The 24,392-nt window shown below is 40.5% G+C and overlaps 1 long non-coding RNA gene and 1 other non-coding gene across 2 annotated transcripts; both read right to left on the bottom strand.

Annotated features, from left to right (window-relative positions):
- Nucleotides 1–11,269: 11,269 nt before the first annotated feature.
- LOC136554093 (uncharacterized) lies at nucleotides 11,270–18,524 on the bottom strand. Its single transcript, XR_010783279.1, has 6 exons — nucleotides 18,419–18,524; nucleotides 16,294–16,343; nucleotides 15,746–15,815; nucleotides 15,119–15,198; nucleotides 13,656–13,709; nucleotides 11,270–13,055 (listed from the first exon to the last, which is right to left on the bottom strand). It is a non-coding gene; the product is annotated as an uncharacterized lncRNA (long non-coding RNA).
- LOC136555304 (small nucleolar RNA SNORD50) lies at nucleotides 13,244–13,313 on the bottom strand. The gene has a single exon (XR_010783461.1). It is a non-coding gene; the product is annotated as a small nucleolar RNA SNORD50 (small nucleolar RNA).
- Nucleotides 18,525–24,392: the final 5,868 nt, after the last annotated feature.

The raw sequence follows: 24,392 nt of genomic DNA, 5'->3' as shown, positions 1-24,392 counted from the left end.
TCTCAGTCTTTAATATGCAGATTTGAGAGTCCTTCCATTCTATAAAAAGTAGTTTACCATCTAAAATTGTCATATGATTTCAGCAAAGAAACTTTACTAACATAACTAATGGTAATATTTTCTTTTAACATTCTTTCCAGTTATATCCTTTGTGCATATTCAAACTTTTTCAAATCTAGGCAGGGTAGCATTTCTTAAAATCAGGGTTAATCCCCTTTATATTTAAACTATTTCTAAAGTTAACTTTGATCCTGCTGATTCTTCAAACACCCCACTTCTTCTAAGTCAGGAAAACAAAAGGAGCAAACAAAGCATTTGCAAATTGAGTATGATTCACAGCACCAGAGGCAATGGGCACAAACTGAAATACTCTGAATATCAGGAAACACTTCTTCACTGTGAGAGTAACCAGGCACTGGCATCAGTTGCCCAGGGAGGTTGCAGAGTCTCCATCCTCCAAGACATCCAAAACCTGTCTGGACATGGACCTGAGCATGTGGTGGGGCTGCTGGAGCAGACAGATTCTGTGATACAGTTCTTTACCTGGATCCAGTTCTATCCATGAATTGATGCTTCTTTCCTCCTCCCCCCCTCCTCACCCAGTCAAAAACCCAAAGTAACTAAATTTTAACTAGTTTTTAATTCTTCTAGTTCTGCAAGATGGAAGAGGAGTCTGATCCTACCAGCTTGACATGATGCATTTCAAGGCTTTTGAGGTTGAAATCACCTGCATTCTGCTAAATATTTGCCCAGATAGTTGCAGGCAGAGAACAAGCCTGGCAATGAGGAAGAATGAGGCTTTCCCAGGAATTCTTCTGCTGTTGAATTTTATGTATAGACTGAAGGTGTTAAATTCTTCTCTCAGTCTTGTTTTATGTCTGTACTCCTTTCTTTCATAGGCAGCACCACTGTCTATGAAAGAAAAGATATCGAACTGTTCATTTCTGTAAAGTATCTATGTTATAAGTATTTTTTCCCACTATCAGTCACTGGTGTTGCCTCTGCCTTTTCTCAGCCAACATCATCCCCAAACAACAGGTACATCCACCTCCAAAACAACAACTCCAGAGCTGACTTTGTAAGAGAGAGGCACAAGAGAAGCAGCAGAAGGTAGTTTAGTTCACATTCTCTTATTACCTTAAGTTTTTTTCTAACTTAAATTAGAAGGTTTTAACAGTTGTTTACCAGCTGGGGGTTCAGAGTAATCATTGTAGAATTCAATGTATTTGCAGTATGCTGCAGGCTAACGTGCAAGTATTGAAAGAGGACTGGAAGAGGAGAGCACTCTATTTTTGCATGCTCAGAAGACAGTGAAGTCACTTCCACATGTATTATGGAAATGCCAACTGAAAGCCATCCCAAACTGACTATTGTCACTCAGAAAATAGGCCCAGCCTCGCAACAAAGAACTACAAATGGCACATGCTTACTGGCAAAAAAGCAGTGCTAAGATATTTAGAACCTATACCTTCGGTACAGATGAGGAAACATAATGCAGGCCTACAAGTCAGAAGTGGCATGGGGAAGACTAGAGGATAACTGCTCACTCATTCTTCCAGCAGAAGAACTAGGAAACATTAAATCAGACAGGCAGATAGCCAAACAAAAACCCCTCCTTTTACACACATGGAGCTAAAGCTGCAGGATTGCATTGGCACATGAAGCCGTAGGTATTTCCATAAACCTCCAAAATATCTAATTAATGCAAGAAACACCCACCTAAAATTGCTAAATGCAGAGATAGAGATATCATCCCAATTTAAATTTTGCAACAGAAATTAGTAGAGGAATTGCATAAACTGGGGGAGCATACCAGAACATACTATCATATCTATGCTTGCCCTATCTTTGTATTTTTCTGTTAGCTAATATCCACCACTGGAAACTGAATATTCTGCTCTTCAGTCTAACAACTGAAATACCTTGTCATTGCAGCAAGGAGAACATGCAATCACTAATCTGTTCCTTTCTTCCCAAATCCTTTCCACTTCCTGGAAAAGCATACATACAAATGTTCCTCCAGATTCCCTCTAATCACATACTCCTCTTTCCACTATAGACCTATAAATCACAAGCTTCCTATACAAATAACCCACAAGTTTATCAAGGGTGAAGAAGCCACGGAAAAAGGCTTCCCAATCTGACCAAAAAATATTGCTTTACTGTTGCTGTGGGTACAAGGGCGAGAGTTAGGATACAACTGCTGCCTTTTCTATTCCTGTTATCCTAAGCATCTGATGCTTTAAAGCTCTTAGTGGAATGCTACCATTAGGTCAGTGCCTGGCAAAGCTCCATGGAAAGAGGAGACAAGATATTCAGCAAAGAAGTAACAGGATAATTGCCCCATATACTGCCATATTTTCCTCAAATTATCATGGAAAGGTTGGAGGAAGAAGTTTCCTCTGTGTCCTAGTGCATTCTGCCATATGAGAAGGACTCATGTAAGAGAACTGCAGAGAGCATTCCTCATCAGCATCCATCTTCAAAACATCTCCGAGTCATCTCAGGACAGCGGTGCTGTCCTGTCCACTTGCGCAGTGTGAGGTAGCCAAGTGCTGAAGCTGCAACTCACCGAATACAGCCACAAATGAAAGTGTCAATAGAGAACTTACTGCTGTATTTAGCCCTTCCTTCACCCCAGACAGACTTCTACCCTGGCCCTTACATCCCTGCACTGCCCAGCAGCCATAAGAATTCCAGTACTTGGCACCCTTGTAAAAGGCAGCTGAAGGAAAGAGACTTTTGGGATCCACTTAACCCCATGTAAGTTACTTACTGCACTAAGCCCATCTCCGAAGGCAGACAGCATGTCACTGGGTCACAGAATGTTCTTCTGCAGCTCTGGGCATCCTTCCCAGGAGAGGGGAGCACAGCACACCACAGACACAATGGCCAAAGCCATACAGGAGATGGGACAGGTCATGGGCTGCTCTCCAGCTGTAAGGCAAATATGGAGAGCACAGCTTGCATTCCCACAGCTCTCACCCACCTTAACTTCTAATCCATGCCCAAATATTAAACTGCTGCCCAGGCTTTAGCTGTCAGACTGCATTAACCCTTTATGGTATGGATGATCAGTAGCAAGAAATTGGGCTTATGTCCCAGCCTTTTTTAGTTGGCTAGTAATTCCATGGCTGATTACTCAGGAAAGTGTCTGATGCAGCAGCTGCAATACACAGCTTTCAGGTCAAGTGTTCCAGGCTACTTAGCATGTAACCAAAGAACCTAAAAATCCTTTCAAGGATGGGTGAGCCCAAATAACCTTGTGTCTTAAAGGTCCTTGTAAGAATAGAACAAGCTCACACACACACACACATTTATGACCCTTGCCAGGTGCAAGGCAGAAGTGACTACCAAAATGCAGCATTTCTGCAGATCCCAAGAGCAGACAATACAAACTTTTCTGTACAAATTATTTTATTTCTTAAAGATATATGGAGAATGCTGCCCTATGGGAATTCTCATTTACAGCACAAATATCAGACCAGAGCACAGGGACAAAGAACTCTGACTCTGTCAGTACCTCAGACTGTACTTGCTGCTTTTCAATAATCTTCTTTTGGAAGATCTACTTTCTACTTCTACATGGGCCTTGAGTGATACTAGAATTAGATCTTAACCTAACATAGAGGTTCAGCACATGTTTATAACTTTTCCTTTTCCAGCTTGTGCAGCCTTAACCAGGAATCTCTTCATAGTTTTGCACAGGGCAGTGCAGGCAACAAAACCTGTGCTCAAACCTGGTACAACTAATGCAGCTGTATTGTGCTGCTAGAAGCACAGGTTTAGATCTTTAGAGAAGCAAAGTTTTAATTTTTCACGGCAACTGGTAACTAAAAAAAAAAAATTGCTATTCTGTGATCTGCAGGGGACAGATAAAGAATATTGTGCTTTTAATCTGCTTTTTAAAAATTTTGCAGTTAGTTTGGATCCTGTTAAAAAAGAAAAAACAACCTTTTACATTTTTTAAGTTCAGATCTTAAAATAGCAGTAAGTAAGAACATTTACAGGGAAGTTTCATTTTGAAAACTTAAATGTATTAGGGTCAATGAAAAAAAACCAGTTTATGACTGGGCAAATACCTGGCTAATAAATCTATGAACTTGTTTATTGACACAACATTTAAATTAACCAAAACACTTCTAATAGCTCTTCTGTTTTCCAACTGGAGTTATGTACCAATGGAGAGTAGTGTTTGGAGGCACATACTGAGCAGCAAGAGGAGACAATGCAACTGTGTGAGAATATGCATTTTTACTGCCAATACATCAATTCTTAGTTACAGCAGAATCAATAAAAATAGCTGAATGAGCATGTCCATAAAAAAACAGTTAAAATCACTGATGACAGTTAACTGCATAAGTTTCTAAATTCTTTCATACCCTTCCAGGTCAGGCATTTGTAGATTTTACTGCCACATCTACATCTTATGCGTCTCAGAAGAAAAATTATAAAATAATTCTTACCCAAGAGATGATCTTGTGTACACTAAAAGGCACAGGTTCGTAATTTAGTGCCAACTTTTATCCCTTTAAAAATCTATTAAAAGACCAGTCCTGGTTAGTAAACTTGATGCATGAAAACCGTTAACAAATTTCAGATCAACAGTATTGATACAGACCTGCGGCAGCCAAAAGAGGCAGTGAGGAAAGTGCATAATAATTTTTTTTTTAGTCTGGAAATATTTCAAACTGCTCCAGGCTCAGTGCACAATGAAAAAAAATTAGAACCAGAATTAAGAAGGGAAGGCTATTAAAGTAGAAACTTGTGTAAGCTATGCACAAAAACCCCCAATCTATACCAAAACAAAAAACAACCCAACAAACCCCAAACGTGAGACATTCCCAGCTTAGAAGTTCACCTGCTTTCTATAGCCAAGGTGACACAAATGGTTTCTTCCACCCTTAGGCTGCTAGTAGTGCTGGTAACACATCAGCTTTCCCTCTGAGCCTCTGACATCCCAACTGCTAGTCAGATGTTTTAGCAAGCAGTGAGTCTGTGCACCCCAACAATGACTACATTCATGTTAAGGTTAAATCCCAGCAAAAGGGGAGACTATCTCAATGAACCGCAGAAAAGAAACACTTCATAACTTACTGTTGCTTGGCCCAAGACAGTATTTTCTATATTATTTATCTTAATCACCAAAGTTGAGCAGTAGGATTAGACTGTATATGAAATCAAGACAGCCCAGGAATTTTCTAAAACCTCATTATCATGCTTCTTTTGGAAGCTTGAGCAGAAGCTCAGAATGTTTTGCTTCCAGGGCCAGATGCCAATTCTGCTGATAGTCCTTTTTGCTGCTGCTATAGAAAAGGCTGTCATCTTCACAGACATTAATTTCTGCCTTTTAAATGAATTCGAGGTGCCTGTTTCCCAGCCAAATTTCAAAATAGTCAAGGAGAGAAGAGTGAGTTCAACCAAGCCTATTTCTGCAGAATTGAGATATTTCTGAAAAATGGTTATGGCTTTTTGGAGAATATTATACAAAATACAGTTGAGTTTTAGCCCTATTACATTAATTGTGAGTAGGGAAAGGATTTTATCACCTTCCACTCTTTTTTCCTAACACCTACTTTATAGCCTGAAGCTTTCCAGCAGAGAGTTCAGTATGAACACAGAAGTAGAGAAAGGATTTCCCTTCCATATCTGAAACAACCTGAAGCCCTGCTAGCTGTCCTTGCTGATAGATCTGCAATTTGCCCGATAAGTGACTTATCTGCAGGCTCTGTCTCTGATTTCTGAAGAGCAAATCCCAGCTGTCCAATCACATCAACAACAGGAGCTGGTCTTGTTTTTAAAACTCATCACATATTTCTTTACTATATCCTCAAGTCCTAGAGGTCTTTCTTTTTGCCCTTCACGGAAGTTTCATATATTCTTACATGCCTTCTGGGATTAATACTGAATGCTTACTTAGGGAATTTTGTGGTTTTTAATGTTTAATACATAACTATTAAAAGGAAATTGATACAGGACTAGTGAAGAAGAGGAGGAATAGTATCTTTAAGAGACTGGGACAAAACTGTGTGCAATATAAAAGTTTTGGACACCAAGGTCCCAACCTTGGCCCAGAATAAGAAATTTTATGGTGGGAGATAGAGCAGATTATCTCTAGAAGTTCAGGCTTTCTATAAAAGATGTAACTTCAGGAAAGACCAAATATGCATACTTCTTTTGTAATTTTAAATGTATTTTACTAGTTAATAGTCAACAATACTTCAGGATTCCCTAGTCTCACCTCAGTGAAAAAATCACAACTAGAGAACTCCAAGTAGCCCTTAGGAAAAAACAGCAGATAAAACCAAGAGACAGCACCTCCAGGAGCACTACTGAGAATAAGAGAATTCCTCTTCTCTTACAGGTAGTTGAGAGAGTTTCAATATAGTGAACCATCCTGGTCACTGTCAAGTTTCTTCAACCAAAAACCAAAGCTAGGTGGCTATTTTCCCTTAAAAGTTAGTGCTGTGAGGCAATAGCCATCAGCAAGTCAATGGTCCTTACACCACAGGTCTCTTCACATCTGCAGCTCCTAGCAAATCATAATTGTTCATATTTGTAAGGTAAAAGCTTTAGATTTTCTCATATCCGCCATGGCTCATAAAGGGACTGCACTTTTATAGAAAATATACAAGCAGTTGCTACAATTGTTCAGTGTTACTTTTTGAATTATAAATCTAGAAAGTACATAATACTCTCAGGAGAAAGTACTCATAGAATTTCCCGACAACTTCTCATAGCATTTAAAACCATGGCAAAACACCTTTCAGCCAACCCCTGCCAGAGGATTACCATATTAAGGTATTTTTACATGCAAAAAAGGCTTCCAGCAGCCTTACATCTTGTATGTCAAATTAGCAGAAACTATACTGAACAACTTCTCACTAGCAACAGAAATTAAGTTGAAGTACATGTAAATGAAGACAAGCCAGTTCAGACAAGTGTAAGAGTACTACTTCAGAAACATTTTCAAAAGCCTAGACACTATTCCCTGCCATGCAGATTTTTTGAGGAAGCACTCAGCACTGAAATAGTATCTATTATAAATTGCTATTTCAAGATATTTTAGAGGTAACTCCTGTTCCTGCTGTTAAATTTTTTATATTGTGTGGTTTATAATCTGTGAAACAAGAAGAGGGAAAGGAGCACTAATTCCCACAAACCAAACTTCTCTTTCTATTTGCAGTAGCAAATAGGCAGTTTAATAAAATTATCAGGACCAGAAACTACATAGTCCAACTACTTTCAGAAAATGCTTATTCTAATATACTCTGGGGAATGAATAATCATACCCTGAACTGTTTTAGTTATGAAGTCAAAATGACATTAAGAACTGCCCCTCACCATGTTTCAATATTGTACTTTTCTGGTGGAGTGCATGAAACAAGACAGCAATTTCACTTGTATTTTTTGCTGCAGAAAATGACCTAACTACTAGACAGAGCTAACACACCATCAAGGTTTCAGCTGTATTAGTTAGTTTTCTTCTTAGTAGCTGGCTCTTCTCAGTGCCATGGTTTGGATTCAGTATGAGACTAGAGTTGATAACGGTTGGATGTTGGGGTAGCACTACTTAGCAACAACCAGAAGTCTCTGCAAGTCAGGAGGGGCTCAAGAAGCCATGAGGGAGAAAGGCTAGGACAGCTGACCTGAACTGGCCAAGAGGATATTTTATACTAGCATTTCATGCCCAGTACATAAACTGGGGGAAGCTGGCCAGGAGGCATGGATCCATCACCCAGGCTGGGTATGTTAGCAGGTGATCACCAATTGTATTGTAGATCATCACTTGCTTATCTTGGGCTTTCTCTTTGTTGTCTTCCTTTATGGTACAATTGTTATATTGAATTTCAATTCTGTTTTCATTTCAACCTATTGCTTTTACCTTTCCTCATATTCTCCTCTCCATCCTACAAGGGCAGGTAGGATGTGGTACTTAGTTTCTGGCTGGGCTTAAACCTTGAGACACACAAGAGTTTAAGTCTCAAATGTTTTTCACAGGACCCTAGTATCTGCAATAGTCCTCCCTCTGAAAGAAACCAAGGCAAGCCTAGAGCAAATCATTTCCTATTTAGTCAAGGTGAGATGAAACCCAGATATAGCAATAGCTGTATGTTCTTCTTCAGTGATCTTAAGACTATTTAAAAATACCTTTACTTTCCAATCAACTTACCAATTTCAAAGGTCTAAGCATTTGTTTTATTACAGTCCATTCATCTTTTTCTTTCCACAAAAAAAGACTGAACTTCATTTTGGGACAGATATTAATCATTCTTCACCTGCCACAATAAAACTAGTACAATTGATGCTGGGAGAGTGCTCCTTCAGTTAGGGAGAATTCCAGTTTCAGGGAAAAAGATAGTGTTTATTGGGCTGGTGAGAAGCTTGAAGTATAGCTCAGCGGTAAGAGCACACATAAGTACTTCATGTTTTCCCACCCAACACAGCTCAGTTAAACAGCAAGGCTGTCCTAGCACAGGGGCCCTCAATGAATGTCACTTACTACTGTTTTCAGTAACATGAGAATTGAAAGTGACATCAGCTTCAGAAAGGGGGGAAAAACAAGCTCTTACTTCAGCCCCCTCCCAATCCTACCATCCCTACACTTATTAACATACCCACTACTTCATCGATTTTAGAGGCCACATGTCATTCATGTTTCAAATCTTTTTAAATGGAGATAGGTCATAATTACAAAGTAGTATTCAAACACAAATGAAAATCTCAGAAAATTCCCAAGAAAACTGCTGGAAACGCTCTGTATACTTCTCCTGTTTCTTATACTGGTCATCCTCAGACAGAATACTGAACGAGGCAGACTTTGTCCCACTCAATACAGCCATTCTTCTGAGCATCAAACACCACTTTGTCCTCCAGAGCCTGCAGGAAGTTTGAGACAATGGCAGAGAAGTACTGTCTTACAGCCCTGATAGCTCAACTGGACTATCAACTAAAAAGCCACATGATGTTTGAGAGGAAGTAGAATTCATCATTCTAATTGTACTTTTCCAGTTTATATCCTCTGAGGGAAATACAAGGGCAGACAAGCAAAAATGCTTGTAAAACCAGTTGTAACACCAAAAATAAAGAATGCACATCATCAGACATGCATTTACATAGCATATAAAGCCTCCACGTGTACTCCACTCATCTGAAATTACTATTTTTCTGTTAAATTCATTCATACTCCAGAAGATAGCTCAAAGATTGTCCTCTGGGACAAAGGGAGGGAGTGTGAAGAAAAGCCACCAAAGTTAGGACTGAACACTCTTCAGTATAAAGAATACCTTTCTCTTTGGGCAAAGTCAAACACTTGCTGATTCTGCTGTGTCCATGTTTGAATGTCCTATGGAATGCTTTTCTTTATGAACTCATTTCTGGTTTTTAATTTTTATGGCAGAACACATACCCCAAACTTCATATGGCAAATTTATAGTTGAGAGCTTTCCTGCAGGAAAGATGGTAGGAACCCCAACACCAGCACACTATATAGCTGCAACCAGTCACGCTCTTCTGCAGGATGGCAGCCAGACAGCACAGCTTATTCTGAAATTCCTGTTCACTGGGATCTGATACTTCAAGCAGGTATCACACCAGCACTGGCAGTCACATAGCAGTGTAGGTGCTGTGGCAAGATAACCACTGCTAGCTTAGTTTCACTCACTTGCAACTCTTGATTATAGATCACAGCCTTCACCAGTAAGACAAGTTCTTCAGCAAGACAAAACCTCCCACCTTAATAAGTAAGGACCTCATTACTTCAAAAGTAGCAAAGCATTTATGCAGAGCTACTTTTGAATCTGCCATGTGGTTGCAAGGAACTTCTCTTGCTTGTAAGCTCAACATTTATTTAATTACTAAGTCTCTGCTGGTTTTGCCCAGCTACTAAGACTGATAAATGGCAACATTCCAGAACAGTTTGTTTAACCACCGATTACTTGGACCACAGTCTAACAGCCATGTGACACTTCCAGTGCTCCACTAATGATAGTGCAAGACTTCACTGGACTAAAGCACAAAAGCAGCAAAATGCTTTCATGCTGTTTACTGCACAATCTTAAAAGCTTTGAATTTAACAATCTGTTTTGTAAACCTGAAGTTTCATGAAATGCTTTCACAGAGAAATCTCATGCCACGTGTTCCAAATGTGTCACAGTAACTCTCAAGCACTCTATCTCCTTATCTCACTTGTATTAAACATCACTCCAGAAATGTACCAGAACTAAATCCACAACTGGTTTGAAAACATATTAACCCTTTCCCACAAGGCAAAAAAGCCATCTTTCATATCTTAAAATCGATTATAAAATCGTCTGGAACATGTCATGATTAAAACAGTAATTCACTTCTGTAAACACTTGACACCCTATACTACTAATACATTTTTTAATTGGCTACCAATTTTCCGTAGCTCTGAAGTACAGGATTGTTCCTTGAGAAGGTTCTACAGCTCAATATTCAATACACCTTACCATTGGCCACATCTACCTTCTTTTATATGCTGAGAGCCTAATCTTTTTCATGATTTAACATTCTGAGACACACCTCCGCCACACGGATATGCAGTAACTTTCCTAGCACACTATTGCTACCAAACCTACCTCCCAGACCATCCCCAACAAATGTTTTAGAACATACAGAGCAAGTCTGTCATGAAATACTTTGGGTACCTGAAGTGCCACCCACAACCCTGAACCCTTAGTCTTTTATTTCGTCCCCAACGTCACAAGATAAACTCACCAAGTTTACTGCACATACATATAGCATTCTCTTTAAAGGTTAGCATTCTATATTAGCATCAGCCTAACGGATAAAGACACCTTTATTCTCAAAAACACATGCCACTGTTCCGATCCTTTAAAGAAGTCATCTATGCCTTTGAATACCTAACAAAGTACTTAGCAAATATTGCTACGCTATCAACCATCTCTCTGCTCTTTGACATTTTAACATTGAGAAGAGACTAGCTAGGACTGACAACTTCTAGACTTACCAGTCAAGCAGCTCTACTAGATGGCTGTTAACAGCACCCACTTTTTGTAGATCTGCAGTGGGCAGAAGATTGACACTAATCTTACCTTCTGACTTCTTGAGTATGCAGTCAGTAGTTTGTGTCCTGGAGTCACTCAAGCACAACCCGAAGCTTTGTGTGCCCAGTACATGCTGCACCAGTCAGCACAAGGCCACACTGCCTCCATAGCTCTTGAGAAGTACAAGCAGTCAAGGAACACCATGGTGTGATCCACAGCTGACATCCAACAGCCATGACTTTAACATCCTCATCTTTATTCAAAAGCATGTACAAAGCATGGCACATGAAAAAACGCACCATTCTCAGTAACATTTCTTAACAGAAACAATATTGAAAGCAATGAAGAGAAAGCTGTTTTCTAGTTTATTTCTGCAGATTTTGATATTCAATAGACTGATTTACTATTCCTTGCTCAAAAGGAGCAGCCTTTAGCAAAGTAGCTGGTTGGTGCTTAATAAGCAAACCATAGGAGATGCTCAGTGAACCAATGTACTCCTGGAGTTCAGTCAGATCCTTAGCATCCACTTCAGTAGCATGATGGATACTTAGTTTTGACATTTCCAATGCTTTATATGCTGTTCCTGGTAGTGTTTATACTTCATACTACTTTGACAGAAAATGGATTTTACATGGAATTTGTCACTGATGAACAGGTAAACCCCATGAGCTATAGGGTTTATATATTTTGGACAATTTCAAAATGATCCAGTAATAGGTCTATGAATTTTTAATTATGCTATTGTCATTTTTCTGCTATTATAAAGAATTCCTGACAATAAGGCTTGAAAGTCATGCTTCAAGGCCAATTTCACCTCATGTGCACCATGAGTTGTCGCTGGGACAGTTATGTTCTGTTAACTGGGCAGTTTTTTTTATCTCTTCCACAACCAATCCTTCCTCCAGGAAGACATAATCTGTTAATGGGCCTTTGGGTCTCACTGCATGACTGATAAAATTACATCATCCCATTGTGAGATGCTCCACCCAGAGGGAGGAGCCAATCATTCCTACCTGGATATAATCTGAGATTTGGAACACCACAGTCGGCCGCCTCCCACTGGATTCCCAGAGGAGCAGCTTTCTTCCCCACTGGATTCCCAGAGGAAGACCATGCCCATCTACACCACCACTGGACCTTCGGAGGAAAACTGTAGCCTTCTACAGGATCACTGCTCCAACAGAACCACACTTGCTACTCCAGGAGCACTGCAGCCACCATTTAATCAGACTGCTACCAACACCCTGACCAACAAGGTTGTCAGGTTTTATTCTGACTCGTTCAGTGTTGGTCTGTATTACTGCATTTACATTTTTAATTTTTCCTAATAAAGAACTCTGATTCCTACTCCCGTAACTTTGCCTGAAAACCCCTTAACTTCCATTTCAAGGGAGGCTCCTCCCTTCCTTAGCAGACACCTGTCTTTTCAAACCAAGACAAAAGCCCAAGTTCCAATGTATGTATCTCTCTTCTCCCACTACCAATCTCCTTCCCCCAGAGAGCAAGCGGTACTGTTGCCAGTATATTCCTCAAAAGGCAGTTCCAATGTTGTGGTTGTAGTCTTCTCCTGCTGAAAGGGCAGTCCATAAAACCTCAACTCCTCACTCCCTCACTAGATACAGTGATGCAAGCTGTAGACATTGCCTTTTTCTTTGCTTTCACCCTGTCTTTACAGGGCATGCCTGTGAGCTCCACTCCCAAGTTATCACAGATCTCTAGTATCTGCAAGACTGTGTACCCATTTGGTATTTTAAAAAGGGTAAAAAAATCAAGGGGTTTTCCATGAACTCCTTTCCCTAATATTACTACTACACTTCCTACAGAAGACAGCTCAGTATTTTGGAAAGACGGTCTTTTAAATATGCAGAGACAGTATCTACTGAACAAAATGGCAGCTGTTTTAGCAGGATTTTAAAAGCATGGCATCTCATTCCAAGCCACAATATCTCTTCAGGTGTTACACTTCCTTCTGGTTACATGATCCACATTTGTCAGGCAGTTCTAACAAAGTGCTCCAATTCATCACTGGAAAAGGAGAACAAGATTTAAGTAAAATGGTTCATCCAAGGTAGAAATTTCAATTTGCAAGTAAGCACACAACAGTTTGTATTAAGATGTTGTTAATTCTGAAGAAACAAAAACAAAACAACAAAAAACCTAAACCCACAAAGACTAATACTTCTCAGAAAGTTTAAATAAAGTATTTTGGTCTCGTCTCAGATTCCGGATCCGTATAAAGTTTTTCAACAGGAATTCAGGTTCGGGATAGGATCATCACAGATGAGACAAAATCAGTACATAAACAAAAAATCTAGTAGGAAATATTCTATAAGGTTTCTGATTGTTTAGCTTTTGTATTACAATCTCTAACATTTTGTTGTATTTCGGTAATAATGTACATTTGTTTAAAACTTTTCACGTAGGTTTGAAAGCTAACCAAGGGTCAACACAGCTATCAGCTCCCACTGTGCTTGGGGAACAAGTGTTTTGTAAATGCCAACTATGACTTACTATATCAATTGATCAATTATGCATCACAATGCAAAAAGATCTGAACTGTAAACACAGTTACTTTAGACTTAGAACCGGAAAGATTCTCTTTTTAGAAGATTTTCAGTTACATACCTGAATAAGCCAAAAGGACTTGTTCCTACTTGTTTTCTATAAAACAGGGTTTTCCTGTAAAAAAGACATTTGATAGTTCAGAGAAGTTTTCTTTCATCACTCAAAATACAACTTGCCATCTATTTAGCCTCTTGTACAGCCAAAACTGCATTATTAAACATGTGCTGCATTAGTATCAGCACACTGCAAGTTCTCTGAACCTTCAATCAGAAGTGTAGTCATGTCACAGTAAGATTTGTTTTGCTCCTCTTGCCCAGCTATTGCTCAACCTCGGTATGAACTGTGACAGGAAGGGGGAATTACACTTGATTATCAGGATATCTGATACTGGTAATTTGCCTATCAGGATCAAAAATAATATTTACTGGAATTCCTATCTTCTATTCAGATGCAGCATTCAAGCATCTCTGCAGACATAAAATGCCCTGGTTAGTTAACATTACTAACAAGGTTTGCTACTTCCAACTTTTCTCTAGGTCAGCCATCGAAGTCATTCCCCTTTTTACTTGCTAAAGTACTTGCTTTCTAACTGTCTAAACAATACAGCATCTTATAAGCAGCACTGCTGCACAAGAAGTTTCACTCATACATTTGAACTTCACATACTATAACAAAACCTGTTGTTCAGAAGTACTGGTGTGCAGTAAAGTGAATTTCACTGAAAAATGTTAAGTTCAGATAGTTAGGTGGAAATTAAGTTCTTGGAGAAACCACTGCTATTATTCTTAAAGCACAGTAAGCATTTGTGAGCATTCTTTTTGCCTGCTTCAAGTACATTATACCAGTCCTTGTGAAGTAATTTATCTCTGGAGCTGAAACAGCTATATTTAGAATTCACTACAATTTACCATCAAATTCCACCTTTGTCATTAACATGACTTCTCCTAAATGCTCACAATCTGAGTGAGCCCAAAATTAACGGTCCCAAGAGGACTGAAGTGCAGACATCACCACTAGCTTTCAAACACCATTAACACTTCCTGACCACACCTTACTAGTGCTTGTTATTTACCCACTATAAGGCAGAATACTTGAAGTCTAACATTTCCTCCTCTCTGCTCTTTAAAGAGGCAAACTTCTGCAACAATGCTTACTTGTGTCAACACAGACCTGAAGTGGGTTTAAATACTGCACCAACATTCTTATTCACAGCCTGGTGCATGCTGGCACCTCACTTGTACACAGCAACAGCATTAAACCAACACCAACTCGATGATTTATGATTGAAAAATGGTTAAGTGGTTTGATCTCAGCAGCCAAACCCTTACGAAGTTGTTCATCAATGTACCAGGTTTGGCAGTTTTAGCATGATTCACCATTATCCACAAGTATCGGGGACAGGAACTCTAATACCACTCATACATTCCACAAGACAATCTTCCACTCTTTCACTGCAAATGTACTGAAAAGGGAATAAACTATCATAAACAAACAATGTCTGCTGTTTAATCAATAAATCTTACCTCTGTTTTATTTCCTGTTACGAGGAAAGCTTTCTTCAGGACGTGCCACATTGTCAATGCTAGAAACTGTTCACTCCAGTCTAGAAATTTAAGTAAAACCCCAAATTACAACAAGTTCATGTATAATATAAGCCAGTAAGAACAACCAATTTCTACTTTTGTAACAACTGGTTAAAAGCATTTGAGTAAATTTAAATGAATACAGATCCTGGAGTTTTTTCTTTCATTTGAAGTAGTGAGGATAACAACTATACATTTAAAAAGTGAATAGACATTTTTATCAAAAAAGGGGAGCATTTGCTTATTTACATTAATAAGCATCCATTCTTTGACTAAACACTATTTCATACTTATTTCTCAATAAAGCTCAAATTCACAATTAAAAGCTACACTGAGGTAAACTTTAAATTTAGTATGAACACTTCAGGACAGACATTTACCAGCTCCTCCAACATAAATATCTATTCCCAAAGCCCCAGCCCACACAGTTCTAGACTGTGTCAAAGACGCCCAAAATTACTGATACCTCAATTTTAAAGCTAATGACATAATTACTAATTTAATCCTATGCCTCTTTTTCTAATCCATTTGTTGTTAATTTATCCCCAGTGATCATTTAGAACATACACAGCTTTCAGGAAAATCCACTTGTGTGTACCAAATATTCTTCTACTTGTGATGGTCCTTCCATGATGTGCTAAAATTAAAAATAAGCAAAATTATATTTTAAAGTAGAAGACATCTCTTGCTGTGGTCCAGCATCATCTCTCACATTACTATGTCAGAAACATGATCACCAAGCACTAAAAACTGACATTTTCATGAAACACAATTTAATACTCTTCTAGAACAGGTGAAATACCTGACAAGGTAAAATTCTGTAAGCAAAAGAAGTTCAACTAAGAACTGACCTACAGACTGACTTTCACTTAAAGAGCACCACACCCAGAAATTATCCAATTACTTATTACTTTGATGGCAGTTATGAAAATGCAATGTAGTTTTTTCTTTTTGTCTCGCTTAGTAGCCATACAAAACTGACAACTCTCTGGCACTTCCCATACTTTCACAGACATAAAATACAGAAACTAAGTTTCGAAACACAAGTATTTATTGACTTGGTCAAAAACAAAAATAAATTTCTAGAGCAACATTAAAAATTCCAGAGCTGTTACCTTAATGTACAATGTACTTGGCACCAATGAAAATCTCCTCTCCATCACACCTAAAAACAAACATGGACAGCCTTACAACTTGAAATCAGCAGACTCGTATTACCAGGCCAGTAAGTCACACACATTATGAGGCAACAATCATGAACACAATCTCTAGAAGCAGCATGTTAAGTACTAAATCACAAGCTTGCAGGAGAAAAGCAGCAAGAAATGCAGTTTTAAGCAACAAAGGAGCTTAAAGTTACACCCACGTGAAATCGTAATGAAAAGCATTGTAGAAATAACTGCACATACCCACTGTTAAACCTCAGTCCAAAGACCTTTTAAGGAAAGGTCTGAATCACTTTGAAGAACTGATTTAAGTTGGTTTACAGAATTGTTTTAACCATGTAGAAATTATCAAAATCCACCAACTCAGGCAGCTTAAGAAATTTGTGACAATACATTATCACTTGAATGTGCTTATTAAAAATATCTCTCTGGACCATACAGACCGAGTAATTTCTTTGGGCCATGAAGGATAACCTATCACACATTTTGTTCCCTATTACAAAAAGATTAAAGCTATAGAAAGCCTGAAGTTAAGTTTCCACTTCTTGCATGCAATAAACTTTATGCTTACTGAGTGTAATAAACTCAATAGTCAAGGGTTATTAATGGTTTAAGTTCCAAAAATTTACTGTTCAGTAATCTAAGGTGTGACTCAGACTGCCAGACAAGCTAATTAAACACACAATGAATGTACCTGACAACTTCCAATGTAAATCCACCCACATCCTAATCTTTGCTTGCAGGTTAAGAGCCTGGAATTGTAGATATATTTAGTGGTATTTCCCGTTCTTTTTGAAGTACTATGGGTTCAATGACATTAGCATTTCAGAGAGGGGACAAAAAGGCATCTTAAGCGCACAATAGGCTTCTGTCAGCACTTTGGGGTGGTAGTGGTTTACTCTTATAACAAATCTCTTTATTAAGCAATGCCATTGTCTTAAAAATATAAAGAAAATATAATTAGCTAGAACACAATCTCATGATTTACATCAGGTATCACTTAAATGTTGTGGGTCTTTGTCATGGATATATTTTCTGAAAAATACTTTTTCTAGGATCTTTCTCCTGAGAAGCCTCAGAAGAAAAAAAAACGAATAATTATCTCCTGCTGTGGAATGCGACAGGTGTATTTTTGATTGGTTTTATGTAGGTTTTTTAATTAATGGTCAATCACAGTCTAGTTCTCTTGGACTCTGGTCAGTCACAGGATTTTATTATCATCCTTTTCCTTTCTTTGTTAGTCTTCTGATGAAATCCTTTCTTCTATTCTTCTAGTATAGTTTTAGTGTATAGTTTTCTTTTAATATAATATATATTATAGAATAAAAATCAGCTTTCTGAAACATGGAGTCAAGAGTCTCATCTCTTCTCTTGTCCTGGGTCCCCTGCGAACATCACCACAAGTCTTTTTTCCTTGAGACGCTATGTGAGTTTCGCACATACTTTTATAAGTCTTCTGCTGTGGAGCAATGCCAGTGGCTGAACCCTCCAAAAAAGATGTACGGGTAACATAAGCATGTGCACCAACCCTCTGCCACATGAACAAGGTGCTTCTGCCTTATCCTGCATTTTACGAACCCTGAAGGCTGTCGCAGTGCTAGGGGCAGCCCAGCTGAGGGCACGGCCGGGCGGCACCGCCGCACCGACCCCGACCGTCACGGGTGGGGATCAAAATGGCGCGGGCCCGGCGGCGCCACGCGGGTCACCGCCGCCTACCGCTCCCAGCCTGCCCCGCGCCTCGGGACGCGGCTTCCGGCAGGGAGCCTCCCGCGGGGCATGCTGAGATATGTAGTCCTCTCTAAGCCCCCTCGCAACTCCGCGGCTCTCAGCAGGGGACCGTGCACGGGCGGCTGCGGCCACCCCATAGCTGGATTATGGTCGCCTTTCGCATAGCTCTATTCGATCCTCCAAGGGTGAGAGCTTCTCACTCACTTCACTTGAGGCTGTCGACTCCAGCCTCAAGCACTACGCGACCGGCACTGCGAGCGATCCTCCCGAACGTCCAAGCAAAAGGAAGAAGCCATTCCCCCCCCACCCCCGGCAGCGGCAGACACCGCATCCCACGCTGCCTTACCGTACGCCGCCATTGCCGGCGCTCCGCGGGGAAAGAGGGGATGCGCTCTCCGCTAGCCAGCTTTATATGTACGCTGCAGGGTGGGAACGAGGCTGGCCACGCCCCCTGCCGCGCGAGCCTAGGGGCGGAGATGCCTCGCGGAGCTGGCGCGAGAGCGCGCTCGGCTCGCGGGGCGCGCGGAGGGGCGGGCACTGACGTGTGTCCGCGCGGGCCGGACGCTGAGGGGCCGGCGCGCGCTTCCGCTTCGCTGGGCACGGCGGGGCCGCCATGGGAGGGTCGACCGGGGCCGGCGCTCGGGCACGGTGCTGCTTGCTCGGTTTGCCTTTCGAGCTCATGTGTAAAACGCTGAGCGGCTTTATGCGAGTTTCTAAAGGGAGGGCAGGAACCGACCTGCTGCAGCTCCATCTCCCACACTTAAAGAACGTGTTTCCCGAGGAATCACAGCGTCAATAAGGTTGGAAAAGATCTGAGATCATCGAATCCAACCTGTGTCCAAATACCATCACGTCAACCAGACCATGGCACTGAGTGCCGCATCCAGTCTCTCCTTAAACACCTCCAAGGATGGTGATTCCACCACCTCCCTGGGCAGCCCATTCCAATGTCTAATCCTTCTGTGAAGAAATTCCTCCTAATGTCCAGCTTAAACCTCCCCTGGCAGAGCTTATGACTGACTGTGTCCTCTTATCCTGCTGCTGATACCCTGGGAGAAGAGACCAACCCCCACTTTGCTACACTTTTGGGGAGTTGTAGAGAGTGAGAAGGTCACTCACCTCCAAGTCTCCTTTTCTCCTGGCTCAACACCCCCAACTCTCAATCACTCCCCACAGGATTTTGTGCTCCAGACCAGCTTTGTTGTCCTTCTCTGGATGTTTGTCCTTCTTGTAGTGAGGGGCCCAGCACTGGGCACAGCGCTCAAGGTGCGGCCTCACCATTGCAGAGTACAGGGGACAATCCCTGCCTGGCCCTTCTGGCCACACCATTGCTGATCCAGGCCAGGTGCCATTGGCTTTCCTGCCCACCTGGACACAGCTGGCTCATGTTCAGCTGCCAGCACCCCCAGGTCCTTTTCCACCAGGCAGCTTCCAAGCTGCCCCCAGAGTGAATACTTGTTTCTTGTATCTATTTTCTTTTCCTGTTCCCTGGAGCACCCAACTGGTTAACCTTGTGAAGCTATGGCTCAACTTTCTTTGGACCTTAATTAGATGTTTCTGAAACATTAACCATAGACACACCCATTTCTACTTTTTGGAAGTAGCTTGTGATACTATATCCCTGTATAACATTACAAGTTGTAAGAGCTGAAAAATCTCCTCCTACCCACAGCTGGCAAAAAAATTGAGCTTTCTGCAGTTTTTCACTCTACACATATAGTCTAACGATATTGTTCCACAGTGAACCTAATAGTGGACTTTAGAAAGAACTTCTGTACTGTGAAAGTGGTGGGAAACTGGAAGAGATTACCTAGAGAAGCTGTGGATGCCCCATCCCTGGAAGTGTTCAAGGCTGGGTTGGATAGGGCTGCAAGCAACCCGGTCTAGTGGAAGGCTTGGCAGGGGGATTTCTTTATTATTTCTGGATTATCTTTAATACTCCTTCCAGCCCAAACCATTTTATGATTCGCCCTATTCCACCACAGTTTAGCCACTGGAAATTGTATAGCTGCATCTTGTAAAGTGACTTAGTCTCCATCTGAATCTGCCTCCTGTACTGCTGTGGAAAAGTTATTGAAAGAAAGTATTAGTGAAAGTTGTCTGGGCTACAGTGGGGATAATAGGAACACTACAGCCTAGATGATGTTTAAACTAATGGGAAACCACATCCTAAATTCTCATCTATGGAGGGTTTCACTAGCTGTTTATAAATAGGTTTTTTTTGTCTGCCTGTTTATTGGAAGGTTTAGTATATTGATCAACTTAATTGAGGAAATAAGGGAAAAACAAGGAAGGATGAAGAAAAGCTGAAAAAAAAGTTTGGTGTTTTGACAAGTTATTAACAATATGACAAAAACTAGTGTTCCACATATGGACTCTTTTTAGGAGGGTTTAACTGTTGGAAACAGATAAGTGAAATCTAGAATAGTGTAAGGTGCGAAAATACTTGTCAATTTTATTCCTAAAATCATTGAGACTTATACTACCAGGAAAACAAAACAGCTGACAAATTTTAAGCAAGTTTTCTTCTGCACTCCATGGCACCAGATGACACTCTTCTCTCTGCTTTTCTTCTTATACATCCTATTTTACCTGTCTGAAATCTTGAGTGTGAGCTGCAGTTGGCCCCTTTTCTGCTGTACAGGCATGAGGAGAGAGGTCTGCAATGCTGCCTCTTTCTCTGAGTGCCTCCCACCACAGCTGTTTCTGCAGGAGTGAGAGTGAGAAGCTGTAGACATTGGGGAAGAGCTGCTAATGCTTCAGGGTGTGCTCAGCAGCCCAACTTGGGCACAGACAAGCAACCAATTTATGCTGTTGTCTTTCCATCTGATCTATGCAAAAGGCCTCAAAACTGGTGTTTGCCACGTGGCACAGAAAATGTTGAGCCACTCTTCCCTAGTGACATCAGGGTTAAAGACAAGCGAAGTAATCACAGCCATTAATCTCTATTCAATTAGCCCTAAAGAAAGAAGGCAGCTCCTTACCATTCCTTTACTAAATGCTAAATAATTCCATATTTCTACCAGTGCCTGTCACGGGCTTTTACTGCATGTTAGTCTCAAAGACTAACCAAGACTGGAATTTCTTACTGGGGAAAAAACACAATTAAGCCCAGACTATGTTACAATAAGTATAAATGACTACAATTTTAGTTTGCATTTGATAATAAGAAGCCTATAAATGGTGAGTGGAGTGAGGGCTGTCCAGGGCTGCAGGGTGCTCTGTTGTGTGAGCTTTGCAGGGGAATCATGGGTGAGCACCCAGTGTGGGGAGCCTCACACTGTGCAGGGCTACTTCACCCTGGCTTTGGAACTTGGCAGAGGAAACTCCTCATCTCTCTGTTAGATTGGAGCGTACAGGTTTACTAGCAGAGCCTGACTGTACTGCTTTGCAAACCTTTTATCCCCAAAGAAGTGTGTCTCATATTTCTCAGCATCACCCAAGGATGCTAGCACTGGGCAAGCTTGTGGGTCAAGTGAAGCACGGCTTTACTGTAGGTAGGCAACAATTACAAGTCTGAATAAAGGTAACCAAACCAAAGTAAAAATGTACACCACAAACATAGATTATTTTTCAAAGTAGGGTTCCTTCTTTTGCATTTCTTCCCCCTCCTTCAGGCTTCCACATCTTTAAGTTGTATCCCAGCTGTCTGGATGAGGGTGCAAGCTGTAGAGCAAGAACTGGTCCTCTATTGCCACTCTCCAGAGAGATCCTAAGGCTGGTCTGAACCATAAGCCTGCTTGCCATAAAGTGTTAGTTTATAGATGAGTTGCTTCTGAATTTAGCTCACCACAAGGCTTCACATTCATGCACAGTGTCAGCACTGGCAGAAGGAAGTGCTGGTTGTGAGATAATGGGGATGTACTGGATTGACTCTTGTGTTGTCCCACACAAATGTATGTCATCCTGGAAGTCTCGTGGTGTGACTACCTCCATTGCTTTTCAGGTCTAGGCAACTCTCTCAAAGTTCTCTTTTATTGTCTTAAATTATTTCTTTCTTCTTTTTTCTCTTTATTTCTATCTCTCTCTCCCCCCCCCCCCCACTTCCTTTCTGTTCCTCTTTTAGATCTGGCTTCCTGGATTTTCTCCAATAACATTGTAGCTTTGATGACTCATGTCTCTTGGTTTAGTTTGGGGTGTATACCAGTGCATCCTTTGGGATGCTGGGTTCCCTTCCCTCTCACCTTCCCAGCAGGAAGTCTATTGTATGTAGCTTTAATTTCTTCCTTTTCAGAACAGATAGTACTCATTGCAAATTCCTGAGCTTACTTTGCCATATTTCACATTATGCATCATAAAATGCTTGAGTTGGGAAACAATTTAACTTATGGATGTGAGCATGTTTTTAGTGTTTTGCATATACCAGATTTTTTATTTAAACTTTTCAGGTCTCTCTCTGATTTTTTTAGTCACTTGAGTGTCACAGAAAGACAAGCATTTTTTTTCTTTTTAATAATAAATGAGATCATAAAAACATTAGAACAGCTGTACAGGGTCAGATCAAAGGTCTACCAAACCCTCGCCCACCCACTAGTACCCTGCTGCCAAATGTAGCCCAAAGTAAATGCCTAGGGAGGGGAGTAGGGATAGAACAAGCATGTCCTTCCCCAAGTATTTGCCCAGCCTCTGGGAATGTAAAGCTTAAAAACCTTCTAGAGGGTTATTAATTTTGTATGCATGAGAATATAACAATCCTCCATTAATTTCCTACCCATCAATTTGTCCAGTCTTTCACAGAGCCTTTATAAAATTTTAGCATCCCCAATTACAATGTCAAGGAATACCAGAGCTTAATTTGTGTTACAAGAAAATGCATCTCCTTTAATTCACTTTGTATCTGTTTTCTGTTTGCTCTTTGCACAGTTTTAGAAGAAACAGTGGGTACTCCTTCCCTCCACAGTCATTCCCTCATTGAGCACCCATCCCCCAATCTCTTCTTCATTTATTTAATCATTCCTCATAGGGGAATCAGTTCCTACCTTTGACTGTACTCTCACTGATCTGCTTTCAAATTCTTTTGCTTTCTTTTTGAGATGGGACTCCCAGACTATAGTTCAGGAAGCAGGTATGACATGGGCTTATGCAGAGCCACCATGATGTTCTCTGCTTTCTTTTTTTTTTTTGTTACTTAGCACTTCCTAAACTCCGGTGTCCTTTTTTTGGCTGGTTCTATGCATGGAGCTGACATTTCCACAGAGCTGTCTGTCATAACCATGGGATCTCACATCGGAGCAGTAAAGGCTGGAGCCCATCGTTTTGCATTTGCTGTTGTGTTTGCTTTCCTTGGTAAGTGGTGCTTTATATTGATCTGGGTCGAATTTCACCTCTTGCTGTTGTACTCACTCAGCCTTTTTAAGCTCTTGCAGCTACTTTCACATCAGCAATAAATAAATGATTACTAGATTTTTTTACCCCTCTGCATACCACCTATTTCAGATAATTCAGTAAGTTCACCAGTGTAGGTCATGCAGATTCCTGTGGTGGTTTTCTTCCACCATGAAAATTAACCATTTGCTTCTACTTTCTGTTTCCCATCTTTTACCTTTTATCTCACATCTACTTAGTTTTCTTAAATTCATTTGCTTGGAGGCTTTAGGGAACCTATGCCCTAGATCAATTTATCACAATCTTCATGAAAAGTGTGTTCTGACCATTGCCCTACAGATCATAATTATCTAGATACACACTAATTCTAATTTTTATAATAAGCTTTTTGCTTATTTCTCTGGAATAGATGTAAAGCTTAGTGGGATTTAGTTTTCTGGATTTCTGTAGAACCTGTTCAAAACATTATAATTCTGTTTGCTACTTTCCCTTCTTTAGCACCAGAGCAATTTCAAGAAGGAGCTCACACACCACAATTAGAAGTTTGAGTTTCACTAACTTCCTCTAAAGCATCATTTGGTCGTGCTGAAACTGCAGCATCTTCAAGAAGTTGGAAGCAATTTCCCTCATGAAAGCCTCAAAAGTGGTGTGGTGCAGGGAATTTCCCCAGATTTTTCACACAGAAAATGAATGCAATTACATGGCCTAATATTCTCTGAACAGGCTTCCTCATGAGGATCAGATTCATGAATTTGAAAAGTATATATGTTAGTTTTGATGACTAAACAGTGTTACTCTGATGTGTAATGTAAACTCCCTATTGCCCTTTTACAAGCCTTGAATGGTGATTTTGTGCCTCCAAGACAGTGTTTTCTGTTTGTCTTCATACCAGTTGTGAGGATCTAATGTGTACTGAGTGTTCTGTTACTTTTGTTTTTAACAATATCTTCATTTTTAGGTATCTCCCCTTTCTGAAGGTGAGCACAACTGTGGCA

Source organism: Molothrus aeneus, chromosome 3 (genome assembly GCF_037042795.1).
Source record: "Molothrus aeneus isolate 106 chromosome 3, BPBGC_Maene_1.0, whole genome shotgun sequence".
Lineage (NCBI taxonomy): Eukaryota > Metazoa > Chordata > Aves > Passeriformes > Icteridae > Molothrus > Molothrus aeneus.
This window is presented reverse-complemented; position numbering and strand designations above follow the sequence as displayed.